Source organism: Adiantum capillus-veneris, chromosome 23 (genome assembly GCF_014529385.1).
Source record: "Adiantum capillus-veneris isolate H3 chromosome 23, ASM1452938v2, whole genome shotgun sequence".
NCBI lineage: Eukaryota > Viridiplantae > Streptophyta > Polypodiopsida > Polypodiales > Pteridaceae > Adiantum > Adiantum capillus-veneris.
Window position 1 is genome coordinate 77,663,148 of NC_140953.1, and position 15,032 is coordinate 77,678,179.

A 15,032-nucleotide genomic window follows, 5' to 3' on the forward strand; every position below is an offset into this window, starting at 1 on the left:
GTAGGGTATCCGCCAAAGTGAGTGTGAATCAAGGTGATCACTTGAGAACTAGCTTTGAAGAAGTCCCAGACACTTATTCCGACTCATCTAAAATGTCTTCCTATTCAACTCAGTTAAGAACCGGAACAACAGTACGATATAAGCACATACTCACCTTTTATAAGACTAATGTCCATAAAGCTCAAGTTTAACTAGATCTTACTGAACAGTATGCCATTCGCATTGATGACCATGACATAGAGTTTGAGGAGGAAATTTGGGAAAACAAACAAGTAAAAATGTATATGGTGGATAAAAACGGGACCTAGTATGTAAAAGTGGAAAGTCCTGATGTGATAGACAAATGGGGGTTAGAAGTGAGCACAATAATTTCGGATATAGCAGCAAAAGAAGGTCCACCGACTTTAGAACTTGAGCGATACAACCAAGTTGACCTGAAACCTTTGAAACGGCTTAGCACTGATAATCCTAGGATTGGAGTCTATTGTAGGGAGGATACAAATGTCAATGATATACCTCTCATGCCAAGCCATGGCAGTTAACACCTATGAAGATCATCTATATCTTCAAGATCAAGGACAAGGGTTCCGTAGATCTACCATCTTATCTAATTATTAAGGATTGTTATAACAATAACTTTGTTATGATGAGTCCTGAGGAGGTAGAACAAACCACATACCAAGGATACTCTATAAGAGATTGGATATTGAGGCAAGGATCTGATCATATTCCAAGAGAGGAACTTCACGAGAGATCTTTTGGGAGCAATGTTAAAAAATCCAAACCTACCTCATCACAAAGAAACCGAGTGACATTAGAGCCAATGCAGGGCTACATGAGTCACTATTTCCAACAGATTGGTTTGAAGGACTCAAGACAAGACCGACTGTCAGAAGACTTGAAGCTGAGTCAAATAGACGTGTCATACCAGCGAATTTTCAAAAATAGATCGAAAAATACAATGGATCTGGGGATCCATAAGACCACTTAGCTAGCTTCAAGCAAGTGCTAAGAGAAAAATGCATATTTGATTTCCACACTCAATCTAAGGGATTTGGAATGACATTAGAAGGAAAAGATTTGACATGGTTCCAAAACATTCCACCAAGGTCAATCGTGGATTTAAATACATTAGCTTAGGGATTTGTAGATGCATGTTCCAAAATTGGGATCAAACATAATACAGTAGCTCAAATCTATAGCTTCAAACAGAAACAAGGTGAGTCTGTTAGGGATTGTGCAACTAGGATGAAGCAATACATTGCAAGATACCCAGAATTAGAAATACAACAAAAGAAAGATTAGTGTCATTGTTTCTGGAAGGATTGCTAAACAAATAACTTCATGCTATACTATATAGCAAGAAGCATCTAACCCTAGGAGAGTGTGTATCAGATGCTATTAACTTGGGAGAGAATTGTGATATTTTCATGAAGAAGATGTCCCTAACGATACTCAGAGTGAGAAAGGAGCATTCACAAAACCAACACAAGTGGGAAAGGCTGCTACTACAACACCACTTACAACCATAGAATCCATGATCAAAAGGATGAACAAAAAGATGAATAATATACAGAAAGAACCTATGAGAGGACCAAGGAAAGGGATATCTCAACATGGAAAACTGATTTAGGCCGCAAAAATGGTTCTCTATTGAGGGTAAATGGACCAACCATGAGACTAATGAGTGCTATTACCAACCAAACATGATGGAAATATTCAATATGTTCGTATGAGACCACAAGGACAACCCATGTACATAAATCATCCTAATATGGCACCAGCACAAAGGCCACCAATGGGTATGGAGAGACCACAAACAATGTTGGGTCAACAACCTCCATTCCCTAGACATAATGTAGTGCTGTAAAGTACATGCATTCAAAAGGATTCATGGATGAACAAACACTAGTGTCTGTTACACCTTATGTTGAGCCTATTCCATCTACAGTAATGGTAGAAGGAGAGTGGTATAATTCACATCCACTTTCAATGGAAGAACATGTGACTTATGCTAGATCAGAGCTTACACCAATGTACTTTGTAGCTAATCAAGGTGCTATACCTCCATTGGTAAGACCCATGATTAAGCCAAGGACTAGAAACTACCATATTTGTGATGTAGATGATCATTGGAAAAATGAATGCCCAGAACTTGACAAGAACATTAAGCTAGCTGAAGTTTTTTGTACACAATGTTGCAAAAAAGGTGGACACTTCCCTAAAGACTGTCCAAAAAAATCCGTTAAACAAAGGAAAAATAGTGGTGAATGTAGTTCAAATGATACCGAGTAGCTCTTTGGAAAGTGAACCTATTGTTCCAATCAAGGTGATCACTAGAGCCCAAGCTAAGAAAAAGAAACATAACTCCTATGATGAATTAGATAATACTAAAGATTCCTCTCAATAGACCAAGAAAAGGAGAAGTCACATATGAGATGAGAAAACAAAAACAAAAGGATGAAATTGAGAGAAAAGCTAAGAAACTCTTCCAGGAGAAAGTGAAAGAAATTGGGAGTGTAAAATCAAGGAAACCACAATAGAATCTGGAGGATCAATTTCGGTTGACAAAATTTTTGAGCCAATCAATGCGGCCTTGGAAGCCTTCCAAGCGGGATTGAAAGCATGTCAAAACATGGAAAACAAATGGAAAAACTATCCTTCTCTAGATATGGAAGCAGCTAATCTTGAAGCTTATCAAAATTTTGGTAAGGACTACTCAAGAAATATTGGAGAAACAAAAACCAAAGCTTGAGAGGATAGAAAAACTTGAGGAGCTTGTGGTAGAGACCAACAAAGTGAAATCCAGAGTGGTGGTAGAACCCCACCTTGAAACTAAAGAGCCAGAACTCATAGTGCTTGATAGTGAAGATTCTTAGATGGAATTCTGTTGGTGGAGGAAGACTCGCCAGGACATTTATGGGAAAAATTAAGAGAGATTAATGACGGGAGCATAACTTCGAAGTCAACTCCTATAGGGGAAGTTTGGTTAGAAAACCTAGCTCCTAATATGACCCCATACAAGAATATATAATCCTTGTAGGGGATTGTAGTTCTGAAGCATCAGGAATGTCTAAACCATTGACTCTAAAAACACTACCCTCTTACTTAGGAGACAACGAAGATGAGCCCATAGTGTGTAGAACCACTCAGGTAAAAAGAGCGGAATAGGCCCTAGAGGTAGCCATTCAATCATGTCAACACCCATTCAATGTACTCTTACCTTGGGAGAACTATTAAAATCAGACCATATCTATGGAATGATTTACAAAAAACTCTAGAGAAGGTGGGGATAATATGGCTAATAACAAAAAATTTGGGTAAATTGAAACATGAATTGAATAACAAGGAGATTAGATCCGTCACTATGAACAAAGTTGGAGAATACTACAAGGGGGAAGAAGGAGACACAAATCTTTTGGTGACATTCCTTTTGTATCTCATTTTCGAACCTTTGGATGTATTGCTTATATTCATGTTCCCAAAGAAACACGAACAAAGCTTGATGCTCCTGGTCTTAAAGTTATTTTTATTGGATATTCTGACACTTCCAAAGGCTACAAATTCTATGACCCTTCCTCCAAGAAAGTAATTGTGAATCGTGATGCTACTTTTAACGAACAGCTTATGGGAGGCTCATGGTCCATGGATGATTCTGATGATACTAAATCATTGCTTCAAGCTTTTCCATTTCTTTCAGAAGATGAAACTCTTCCTCTAGAGCAAATTTCCTCTTCACAACCATCCATTCCGAATGTCGCCAATGATGATATTGATATTTTTGTTGATCTGCCTATTGATTTTGAACATGGCTCATGTCATGTTTATGATGACGATATTGCTGATAATGCTTTTTCTACTTCCGAAGATCCAGTTACTTATGATGAAGCTATCTCTTCACCACAAAAGGATCAATGGCAAGAGGCTATGGAAGCAGAGTACGATTCTCTTATCTCTAAAGGTACATGGATACTAACTGAATTACCTCCTGGTCGTACAGCTATTAAATGTAAGTGGGTGTATAAGACAAAAGTAAAAGCAGATGGATCTTTTGACAAGTTTAAGGCGCGTTTATTTGCAAAAGGTTATTCCCAAGTAGCTGGTGTTGATTATCAAGAGACTTTTTCACCAGTTGTTCGCATTACAAGTGTTCGAGTTTTATTGGCATTTGCTGTTCAATTTGATTTAGAAGCTCATCAAATGGATGTGCGAACTGCTTTTCTTAATGGTGACTTGGAAGAGGAAATTTATATGGAACAACCAGAAGGGTTCGTTATTCCAGGTAAAGAAGACCTTGTTGCTCAACTCCATAAGGCACTATATGGTCTCAAACAAGCTTCGCGAGCCTGGTATACAAAATTTGATCTTTTTCTCACCTCTAAAGGATTCATCTCTTGCTCGTCAGACCCCAACTTATACATAAATCGCCAAGGTAGCAGTTTTGTGATTCTTGCTCTTTATGTGGATGATACCATCCTTGTTTCCAATGATTTGGGATTTCTTCAGCAAGTGAAAAAGTTATTGTCTTCTGCATTTGATATGGTGGATCTTGGAGAGATTCGCTCGTGTCTTGGCATTCAAATCCAACGGAACCGTACAAAAGGTATTTTATTCCTTCGACAGTCAAAGTTTATTGAAGATACTATTCAAAAATTTGGTATGGAATCTGCACATTCAGCCAACACACCTTGTCTTGCAAGCTCTACGAAGAACACTTCTGACAATGGCGGTCAACTTGTCACAAATCAACCTTATGCTAACTTGATTGGATGTCTTCAGTTTGTTGGCATGAACACTCGTCCTGATATTTTGTTTGCTGCTAATTATCTTGGACAACATCTTGCATGTCCTTCTCTTAAGCATTGGTCTGCTGCAAAGCGTGTGTTGAAATACTTGAAAGGAACTACAGATTTTGGTTTAGTCTATCGATGACAACTCACATCGGATTCTATGCAATCTCTTTCTCTTTTGGGTTACACAGATGCAGACTGGGCAAGCTCACATTTATCTATGCGATCTACTAGTGGAAATTGCTTCTTTATAAATGGTTGTCTTGTTTCTTGGACTAGCAAGAAACAACATTGTGTTGCAGTTTCTACGACTGAGTCAGAATATGTTGCGTCATCACTTGCAGCTCGTGAGTTGATTTGGCTTCGACAAATGTTGGTTGATATTGGTCACTCTCCTCTTTCTAGCACACCCTTGCGGTGTGACAACCAAAGTGCTATTAGTCTTGCAAAAGACTATGTTCAACATAATAAGTCAAAGCACATTGCTGTCCATTATCATTATGTCAGGTATGAAGTACGCAAAGGAACCATTATGGTTGAACACTGTCCAAGTGACCAGATGATTGCATACATTTTGACCAAAGGCCTCAACGAGTCACGTTTCATCCTCTTGCGCTCGGAGCTTGGAGTTTCTTCGACCTCACTCTTTCTAGATTAGCTTGTTTGCTATTGTAATAGCTTTGTACATATGACATTGTAATCTTTTAGGTACCATACACTATGCACACTCCACATTTGCACATTGTGATCTCTAAGTCACTTGAATATTTGTACATAGATGCACAATTCACTTTCACATCATCATCGCTGGTTCATATTTTCACATTGTATAGGGGCTTGGGTTTTTCCCTTGAACTCCCCAAGGGTTTTTTCATCCAAAGCTAGAGACCTTTGTTTGAGTGGGGGTGCTGGAGCTATATATGGCTCACTCTACTCAACTTGGTCTCACCTATATATTTGTATCTTGTCCTCAATATGAATCAGTCTTTGGGAGCGTATATGGTGTGTCTCTTGTCTCGTCTCTCTCTCTTTCTCTCTACATCTCAACAATTAGATCCGTCACTATGAACAAAGTTGGAGAATACTACAAGGGGGAAGAAGGAGACACAAATCTTTTGGTGAGATATAATGATGTAGAAACCATGGTAATACTGGACAGTGGAGCTGGCATAGCCATAGCCACAAAAGTAGTATGGGAATCATGGAGAAAACTGGCCATTAGAAAAACTCAAATAAAATTACGATTGGTGGATGGACACATAGAAAAAACCCTAGGACTGCTTAAAAAGTGATAAAAAGTGATTGTTAGTTCATGTGGAATTGATTATCGACATACTTTTGCAATAGAAACTTAACTCTGAAATCATCTTTGGAAGACCATTCATGTGGCAAGTACAGCTCATTGAAGATTCAGGAAACAATTACTTGTACTTGAAGCAAGTGGGATCAATCACAAGGGTTAATTTGAATTATTACACTTATAGAGATGTAATGAAAACACTCATTCAAGAATTTGTCTCAGTCTCTTCAGCTGAATAAAAGCTTCCATCTTGGTTAAACAAAGACACACCTATTTGGATGTGTGGGGCCTCAAAAAATGGGAGTTTAAAACGAGAAGAATGTATCTTAGAAAGGGAGTGCATAGATGAACCATATGTACCTGGACCCTTTTTGTATCATTTGTTTGAATCATTTGAATGGACTCAAATTTTGGCAACAATGGATGTGTGTGTGAAACGTCTCTACCTACTCAATTTTGCAATGAGTATGGTTATGACATAATTCCCATATAAATGATCTCAACCCTTCACATAGAAGATGAAGTTCATGAACCCAAGGACTTTGTGAGAGCTCAGCAAGTCTTTTCAAACATCTATTATGATGCTATTGACGAGTGTGAAGAACATTCACCCACTTCGAATGATTTTGGGTCAGAAAAAGAACATGTGAGAGCGCAACTACTCATAAAAGGAGGAGAGGAAAAGTTTTTTGACTTTCCAAACCAAAAAACAAGAAGACAGAAATGGTATAGAAGAAAAAGACACACAAAAAACTTGAAATCTAGACCTATGTCATCAGTTTCTAGAAGAACACAGTTTTTGATGCAGAAAGATTCACATGATTGTGTCAAAGACAAAATCACGGGTAGATATAAGCAAGGAACATCAAAAACATCAAGGAAAATGAGAAAGGAAACTAAATCAAAACCTAAACACCACGATGATAAATCATCTATGACACGAGTTGAACAAAGGAAAAAATACCAAGAGTTGAAGAAAACTCTAAAGGAGGTGTATACCATTGAAATGAAACAACCAAGGAAGAGGGTAAATATGTAATGAGTATTCATCCCTTTAGTGGGAGAGTGAAGCAAGTGCATTTCTCAAATGATGATGAAGAAGTTGAAGCTATTCCTAAGAGCTACTATTCACGAAGTCACTGGGCAAGGGCTACTACAAAAACTTTGGTCAAGGTAGGTGATCTTGAAGATCCATTTTTTGCCTTGATTGACCATGGTTCAATAATAAACATAATGTCAAAGAGTCTCTACAACAAGTGCAAATGTCCGATGGACATAGATCATGGCTGGATGGTAAACGTGACAAACAATTCATCCGGTGAATGGTATGCAGCATGTCCAGGTGTGAAGGTGACAATAGGTGATGTAAGGATTGACCAAAACTTCTTTGTATAGGATACATCTTCATATCATCTCATCCTTGGACAACCCTACATTATGGGAGTTCGAATGGAAACAAAGGTAATGGATGATGGTTCAGCATATGCTAGGATACGTAGCAAAGATGGTAAACGAGTGGTCCAATTTCTCACAGTTTGTGTAAACCATGAAAGAAATTGTGACAACCTCAGAGAACATTCTCTACCAAAGGTGAGCAAAGAGTTTCATGATCATAGAGAAATGATGGGTTTTGGCCAAGTACCATTGTAAAGCGGGATTACAGTGGTACAGAAAGAAAAAGGGTCTCGCCTGATCCAACAATAGGTGAAACTTTCTCAACGAGCTCCTTGGTAACAAGGAATGGATCAGTATGTTTTACAAAACTTGAAGGTTTGAAGAGATGTGAGAGGCAGTATGTGCATAATATACAAATAGGCATGAAAAAGAGTGGGTTGCTAGAGCCTACTGAAAATGTTTTGGGTTTGTGTGAACAAGTTTCTTTTGTAGATACTATGGGTGAGCTTGATGCTATAATGGGGTATAGTTTGCATCTTGAAAATGAAGTTGTGGAAGTTTGCTCTATGGAAATGTATCAAGTAATAGAAGCCTTTAAAGAAAGCCAAACAGTTGGCCCAGAAGTCCATGTTGAAACTAAATACAAGAGTGTAGCAAAGAAGGTGAAACCAGTAGCTTCACCCTTACCACCCAGCAATAGGGAAAAGATTGAGCAGGCTTCTCTACAACCAAGTTTGAGGAATCCTAAAAAGATTGGGCATACCTTCACAAAGGAGTCTTTTCAAGAGTTGCAAATTGGTTGCGAGGAGTTTGTAACACAGGAGGAGACAAAGTGCTTCAAAGAAATGCTTTCAAAGCATGGTAAGGCTTTTGCATTTGAGCCACATGAGATAGGATGTGTTGATCCTTCTATTGTAGCTCCTATGGTAATTTTCACAATACCTCATGTGCCTTGGAATTTGCGACCTTTTTCGGTTTAAAAGGCTCATTTGCCAAAGTTAGTAGAGCTACTGAATGAGAAAATCAAAATGGGAATCTTGGACTTTTCTTGTGCTCCATACTCAAACAGGTGGTTCACAGTTCCAAAGAAGAATGGTTCTCTACGCTTCATCCAACATATACAACGAGTAAACAAGGTGATAATTAGAAATGTAGGTACAGGTCCAATTGTGGATGAGTTTACAGAGGCGTTTGCAGGGAGGTCAATCTACTCAATTGGGGATCTCTAGTCAGGGTATAATCAATTTCAGGTTGCAATCAAAAGCAGAGACTTGACAACCATGAGGACACCTTTGGGTTTGGTAAGGATGTGTACCTTGCCACAGCGAGCAACCAACTCGGTTGCACATATGATGAATGGGATGAATAAGGTCTTACGTGACTTTATTTCTCAAATCACAATGCCTTTCATTGATGATTTACCTATCAAAGGATGTGAACAAAGTGACAAAGATGAAGCTATGGATCTCAAGGGATGTCGCAGGTTTGTGGTAAATCACATGAATGATTGTGATAAAATTTTGTCTAGGTTCGAAGAAGTGAATCTTCTATTGTCAGGGAAAAATTCTATGTTTGGTGTCAATGAAGTGCTCATTGTGGGGCACATGTGGGGCCATATGGTAGGAAACCTTGTCCAGCAAAGGTAGATACCATCCAAATAATGAAAGAAACATGCACTAGCATCACTGAGGTTAGAAGGTTTCTCGAAGCATGTAGCTGATCCTCTTCATCAGCTGCTTAGAAAGAATCAAAAGTTTAAATGGACAGAAGCACATGTAAAATCCATTGAAAAGATAAAGGAGTTGCTTCAGTCAGCAACAACTTTGAGAATGGTAGACTATGAGTGTCAAAGGCCAGTAATTGTGACAGTAGACACCAGTCCTACAGGGATTGGATGGGCAATAGGGCAAGATGACAAAGAAGGACACATGTATGTGGTAAGATTTGGAGCAAAGGTACTAAGTGCTCGCCGAAGAAACTATACACAGATAAAGAGAGAGTTATGGGGTATGGTTACAGCCCTGAAAAGTTGGAAAGAGTACCTAATTGGTGCATGTGTGGTTGTAGAAATAGATTGTCTACCACTTCTTCGGATGATTACAAGCTGCTCAACGCCAGACATTGCTATGTTGCGGTGGATTGCCTACATTAAGTCCTTAAATCCTAAGTTTAAGCACATTGCAGGTAAAGACAATACAGTGACAGATATTCTATAAAGGGCAAGGTATGAAGATGAGTCACAAATGATTGACGAGGGAGATGATGTAGGCACAAAGTTCTATTCTATCTCTCATGTCAAAGGTAACAATGTCTTCATGACTAATCTACTTGAATCATTCTTGAAAGATATTTATGAAGGTGATTGGCTTTCTATTGGAAGCTACTTGAGTACTCTAACAAAACAGGATGATTCGTCTGAACAAGAATTCAAGAGGATACGCAGGAAAGCATATGGGTACTTTTTAAGGGATGGTTACTTGTAGAAGCATCCTAAACAAAAGGGTGCTACACCACAACGGGTTATATGTAAAAAAGAGACTCAAGTAAAGCTCATGCAAGAGTTTCATGAGAGTCTATGGGTTGGACATAGGGGTGTATGGGCAACCTTCTCCAAGTTGAAAGAAAAATACTGGTGGAAGGGTATGTATAAAGATGTATCTCAGTTTGTAGAGTCATGTGTAACTTGTCAAATGTATTCAAATGTTCGACATCCTGATGGATTGCACCGTACATATCCACTAGCCATGCACTATAAATGGGTTGTGGATCTAGTCACAATGCCTTTAGGACTCTGGAAGATGAGATACTTGGTTCTTGCACGTGAGGACCTAACTAATCAGGTTGAAGGAAGAGAATTAAGAGCTAAAACCACAGAAGCTGTGTGCAAATTCCTTCTTGATGAGGTGATTTGCCGTTACGGTTGTGTGGGAAAGATCACTGCAGATAGAGGTGAGCTGGATGCCAAAGAAGCAAGGGAGTTCTTTTCTAGATTAGGAATCAAGCTTTCTCTTACTACAACTTACAACCCTGAAGGCAATGGAAAGAGTGAAAGAGGGCATCCTCCTATCATCAAAGCTTTGGCCAAGGCTTGCAAAGGAAGAGTTGGTGAGTGGCCAAAACTGTTACCATATGCTTTATGGGCTGATCGTACAACACATAGCTCAGTAACTGGCTACATGCCTGCGGAGCTAATGTATGGTCAAAAGCCTGTGATGCCGATTGAAGATACAATTCCCACATGGAATATACTACCATGGCAAGAGGGCTTAGCAGGGAAGATCTCCTTGCATTGCACATAAGGCAACTAGAGAGAAGACCTGGAGACATTGAGGCTGCAAAAGAACGACTCAAAAATGCAAGGCTGAAAAACAAGGACTACTTTGATAAGAGACATCGGCTCAGGAGCAAAGCAATTGACAAAGCTGACTGGGTTTTAGTATATGATAGTAGCCTTGATAACCAGCACACAGTCATGCGTAAGTTTTCAAAAAGATGGTTTGGACCGTATGTTGTAAAGCATGTGCATGAAAATGCTACTTATAGCTTGTCTGAACTAGATGGTACAGAAGTAAAGATTACCATTGCAGGAAAAAGGATCAAAATGTTTAAGATAAAAAGAGACAATGATCCAGAAGATGTTGATGAGGAAGAAGAGCAAAACACAGGTGAAGATCAAAGTGAAGACGAAGCTTTGGAATTACCCAGTGAAGAAGAAATCAAGGAAGATGTACAAGAGGGCTAATCTTACAAAGAGACAATGTGGCACATACCGGAGGATGTGCAGGCTTAGAGGGGGTGGATGTCGTGCTGTGACACGTACATAGTGGGAACGCATGCTACAAGAGTTATCTTGTAACTTTTTAGATACATAGTTATATTTTCTATAGTGTACATATGCATATTTAAGTATAATAATATGATTTCTATCTCATCCTATTATTTATCTCAAGGGTAACCTATTCTTACTTTACTATCAAAAAATACTATGGAAAAAGCGTCAATAGCTCCACCTCTTTAACTTGGAGCACAAAGCATTGATCCTTTCTTGGAAAATGCATATAAAAAGGAAGTTGTATGTAATGAGCTGAAGTTTCTGCCCATATTTTTACAGTTTTATTTGGAGCCACGGTTGAGGAGATATGATCAAAATACTAAATCCCAGTCTACCCACATCATGCAGGGACAGCTCATTTCCAACCTTTCCAGTTTTTGTTCACACTGGCTCTTCTCTTCTTGTGTAAACCCTTGTGGGTTCCCTTCACCTATAAAAGGGGACCTCTTCTTCCTTGAAAACCACTCAAGCATTCAAGTCATTGATGAGATGAATTCATGAGGGAGTGAGTAGTAATGCCAAATTGTACTTAGCCATTAACATAAGCCTAAGCCTACACTTTCTCATAGAGGAATACAGCCATTCTTGCATTCTATCCTTGGAAGATCAACTCTAATCAAAGAAGATCATGGACTTGGCATATAAATCAAAGTTGAATTCTCCGCTCTTCTTCTCTCTCCATCTATAATGGTGCCAAAGGGTTTGTCAAGTAATATGTGTTCTACATTGATGTTTTCTTTATTTCTTGTTGTTTTTTTTTTCATCTATAATCCAACATATATATATCTAATCACGTCTCCTGAACCAAACCTATCTCTCTCACTCTTAGTAATTCATCCTCTCTACAAATTTTAGGTTCTCCTTGCTACAGGTACATCTCTCACCGTAGTATCCTTATTGCCTACGGGCAAGAATAGAGCTTGGGAGGGAAACTCTCTTCTCTTCTCTTCCCTTCTCTTCTCTCATATCAACATTTTTCACATACTAGAGTTATCCTAGATGAATAATCCACATGATCATAATTTCTATCGCTTTCACTGTGTATGATCTATTAGAATTAACGTATGGATTAGCCGTAAAATACACTTTTAACAACGTATAGTGTTTCTCTTTGGCCCAGAAAGGCTCAATGAAATACTTATATCACCGGATCCCATCATACTACCTCTCATAGAGTATAACTTTTCTTTTGATGTAAGCGTAGTTATCTTGCTATGAACCAAGAGGATTTGTACACACAATTAATCGCAAGCACTAGACAAAATATATATATTATGGTAAGCACAAAACTACAATTCCAAAGAACAATTCGTAGCCTATTCGGTCAGCCAAGATTGAATGCCATTAACTCATCTACTAACCCTTTCATATTACCCATGATACGAATGACCATAGCCTTGATGTTTTCTTCTTTGTGTTGTTTTGATATTCTCTTTTGTGTTCTTTCTTTGTGTGTGTGAGTGCAAGAGAGAAAAAGTGGGACTTCTTTGATTGCACTTCCTTCCAAACCCTAGTTTTCATGGCATCTATGGTTTAACTCCTTCATATAGTTTTTTGGATTTCTCTCCCAAACTCTCACAGCCATAAGCCCGTTGCTTTCCTGGCAAGACCATTAATTTCTCGACATATTTTTGGTGAACCCGATGCGAATGTGCCAGGGTGAGAGTTAATGGGTAACCATGGGTGATCATGTTGAGCAACAAGGTATGCACTTTGACCTAGCAACAATGAAAATGTTTCAAGCATTTGCAATGTTCATGCAACAACAACATGCCACCGAAAGAAGAGAGATTTCAGCAAAACGAAGGCCATACAAGCAGTCGTCAATAGAATGGATCAATTCAATGGCAAAGATGTAACCAAGTACTTACGCGAGTATGTGAAGGAGATGGAGCTGCATCGCATGTCAGAAGGTGAGATGATTCAAAGCTTTGAGCTAGTTGTTGCTCCAGAAATTAGAGAACATGTTTTGGGAATTAAAGATGGACATGGGAGAAATTGGGAAGAACTCAAAGTAGCTTTCAACGAGGAATATTTCATGGAGGACTCCGAGAGAGTGACCAAAAGGACATTTTTAGAATGGGTAGTCAAGCCAAAGAAAGGACTATCAATAACAGAGCTACTTAGGGAATTTGAGCGACGCTATGCACAACTCACCACGACAGAAAAGGCCACACTAGATTCAAAGAAGACAGATCTTTTCTTACAAGCTGCAGGTAAAGAGTTTCAAGAAAATTTGAAGCTTCTTCTTGAAGATAAAGATGCTGAGCAAGGACTAAAGACTGACTGGAATGAGGTTGAAGGTGTTGTCTCACTTCTTGCCAAATGACAAAGAAGAAGGGACAAGATGGTAGTAAACACTACAAGTCCTTCCACCTCAACTCCTGACAAAATGGTAAAGCCTACTTTTATCACTCCGAAGTTTGATGAGTCCATGCGAGATGAGCTTGTGAACTTGAAGGTGAAGCTTGCAAAGCTTGAAGAAAAAGACCAATTGTCAGGGCCACTTTCTAGGCAAAGACAGCAGCCCAAAGAAGGGTTTGTTAATAGATGTATTTGGTGTGATAGTACAGACTATGTAAGAAGGGATTGTGATTATTTTAGTGATGCTTTGTCAAAAGATGTTTATTTTTTTAAGGATGGTAAAATCCACTTAAGAGAGACAGGTTTACCCTTGAGAACTAACTTTGGGAAGGGGGGAATGCAAACCTTAGTTGAAGATATGGAAACTAAGCATGCCACCTCTTCAGTTGAGGCAGCTTCTTATGGAGTAAAAATTGAGCATCTTAGTGATGAACAGGTGAGTGACCATCATGGTCAAATTTGGCCAAATGTCATGCAATTAGTCAAAAAGGGAAAGCTTATAAAAGAGATTCTACATGAAGCAGGTGATTGCATACGTCTAGAAACAGGATGGAATGATCCAGTGGACTCATTGTCAGTGCATGCCTACATTACAAAATGCCAACAAAATGAGGCAATTGTAGAAGAGAAGCGCAGACGTGAGAATGCTTATGAAGGACCATCAAAAAGAGCTTCTAAAAGTGGGGGAAGAAGCGACTCAATGCCTTCTCAAACACCCTCAGCACAAGGAGCGTCTCCACCTGAAGTACTCATGGAGGACTCTACAACAGGAAAGAAGAAAGAGCCAAAAAAAAGACAAAAGGCCCAACTTATAAACTACAATCTGATATTGAGGCTGCTACAGATTTAAAGAAAGTCTTGGAGGAAAGAATCTTGAATAGCAAGATTGAGTTTACTTTGGGAGAAGTTCTTGGCATCGCAAAGCATGAATTCCACGACAAGATCATTGACATCATCAAGAGAAAGAGGCAAACTCTTGCTGAGGTTGCTCGTCCACCACAGGTTGACGGAGAAACCTTGAAGACACAAGGGATGCAGTTGCAAAATAAGGAGGATGATGGAGCTATTATAGGATGCTACCAATCTAGTGGGAGAGTGAAGCAACTGCATTTCTCAAATGATGATGAAGAAGTTGAAGCTATTCCTAGGAGCTACTATACACGAAGTCACTGGGCAAGGGCTACTACAGAAACTTTGGTCAAGGTAGGTGATCTTGAAGAGCCATTTGTTGCCTTGATTCACCACGGTTCAAAAATAAACATAATGTCAAAGAGTCTCTACAACAAGTGCAAATGGCCGATGGACATAGATCATGGCTAGATGGTAAAACTGGCAAACAATTCATCCGGTG